Source organism: Callorhinus ursinus, unplaced genomic scaffold (assembly GCF_003265705.2).
Source record: "Callorhinus ursinus isolate GAN/ISIS: 27379988/994484 unplaced genomic scaffold, GSC_fseal_2.0 scaffold14, whole genome shotgun sequence".
NCBI lineage: Eukaryota > Metazoa > Chordata > Mammalia > Carnivora > Otariidae > Callorhinus > Callorhinus ursinus.
The window spans coordinates 23,049,648-23,051,609 of record NW_027397076.1 but is presented as its reverse complement, the minus strand read 5'-3'; the positions used below and the strand labels follow the sequence as shown (position 1 = coordinate 23,051,609).

General features: G+C 45.2%; 1 pseudogene; it reads right to left on the bottom strand.

Annotated features, from left to right (window-relative positions):
* Window positions 1–220: 220 nt before the first annotated feature.
* LOC112831079 (glucose-6-phosphate 1-dehydrogenase pseudogene) lies at window positions 221–1,138 on the bottom strand (annotated as a pseudogene).
* Window positions 1,139–1,962: the final 824 nt, after the last annotated feature.

Genomic DNA, 1,962 nt, shown 5'->3' with positions numbered 1-1,962 from the left:
TACCTATATGAGAAGATGCATGTTAATCTCTTGTGGTAATTGTTTCACAATATATGTAAATTAAACCATCATGTTGTATGCTTTAAACTAATATAGATATGTATGTCAATTATTTCTCAATAAAACTGAAAAAAAAATTAAAAAATAGATATATACCATGTTCATGGATTAGAAGACTAGTATTATTATGACATTACCTCTCCCCAAATTGATACATAAATTAAATGTAATACCAATTGAAAGTGAGGATGATGCAGGCGATGTTGTCCCGGTTCCAGATAGGGCCAAAGATCCTGTTGGCAAACCTCAGCACCATGAGGTTCTGGACCATCTCCTTGCCCAGGCAGTGGTCGATGTGGTAATCTGGTCCTCACGGAACAAGGAGGAGATATGGTTGGACAGCCTGTCAGAGCTCTGCAGGTCCCTCCTGAAGGGCTTCTCCACAATGACACGGTTCCAGCCTGTCTGGCTCATGCAGGTCTCGTGGATATTCTTGGTGACTGCCTCGTAGACTGTGGGGGGCAAGGCCAGGTAAAAGAGGCGGTTGGCCTGTGGCCCCAAGGGGAGGGCATTCATGTGGCTGTTGAGGCGCTCGTAGGAGGCCGTGTCGTCATACTGGCCAGCCACATAGGAGTTGCGGGCAAAGAACTCCTCCAGCTTGGGCTTCTCTGGTGTGGCTTTGAAGAAGGGCTCGCTCTGTTTCCGGATGTCGGCTACTGTGAGGCCGGAGCGGGTGTAGCCCACGATGAAGGTGTCTTCCGGCTGAAGGCCAATCCGGAACAGCCACCAGATGGTGGGGTAGATCTTATTTTGGCCAGGTCACCCGATGGACCCATGATGATGAAGATATGTGTATCAGATTGATGGAAGGCATTGTCCTGGTACAGCTCTTCCCACAGGATTCTGCACACCTGGGTCCAGCTCAGGGCTACCTGTTCTGCCATGATGCTCTCTGCGCGGGCAGCCAGGCTGCCGGGCGCCTTCTCTCCCCACCGCCGCTGTGCTGCGTCCTCGGTGCCTCGTGAGTCCGCGTACAGCTTTGCACCGTTCGCCCGCTTACCCATCGCTGGCTCGGCCCAACCCTACAGTCCAGTTTTCTCGCCCGTCCCGGGCGGCCGCGCACCCTCGCAGAGAGCTCCGCTTCCACCGGCAGACATTTTTAAAGAAATTGATAAGCTGATTCTAAAATAGCTATATCAAGGGCGCCTGGGTGGCTCAGTTGGTTAAGCGACTGCCTTCGGCTCAGGTCATGATCCTGGAGTCCCGGGATCGAGTCCCGCATCAGGCTCCCTGCTCAGCAGGGAGTCTGCTTCTCCCTCTGACCCTCCCGCTTTCATGTGCTCTCTCTCTCTCATTCTCTCTCTCAAATAAAATAAATAAAATCTTTAAAAAAATAAAATAAAATAGATATATCAATATAAAGAACCTAGAACAGTCAAACAATTTTGGAAAAAGAGCAAATTTAAGATACTTTCACTACCGATATCACAGTTTATTCTAAAAGCAGAGTAATTGTGAATGACATATGATATTGACATAGACAAATCAATGTAGCAGAACAAGTTCAGACATCGTCCCAAATAGAAATCTTCTGAAGAAATATTGCAGAAACAAATGAAGAACTAGATGGTTGGTCACACTTTAAGAGAAAAAAAATATTGAATAATACATCATCAAAAATTAAAACATGTGCTCATCACATATGGAAGCAAAAAAAGGAAGTGGATAGCCTAGCCACACAACTGGGAGAAAATCTTTCAATACATCTATCTGACTAAAGACTTTACCCAAATTACAAAGAGTTCCTACAACTCAAAATAAAAAAGAAAAATAAATAAAATGGATAAAGAACTTGAACCGATACTTCAGAAATGACCAACAATCACATGCAACGGACTCAAAATCAACAGTAAGCAGAGAAATGTGAGTTAAAACTTCTGTCAGTTATTTTGTACAATTTCA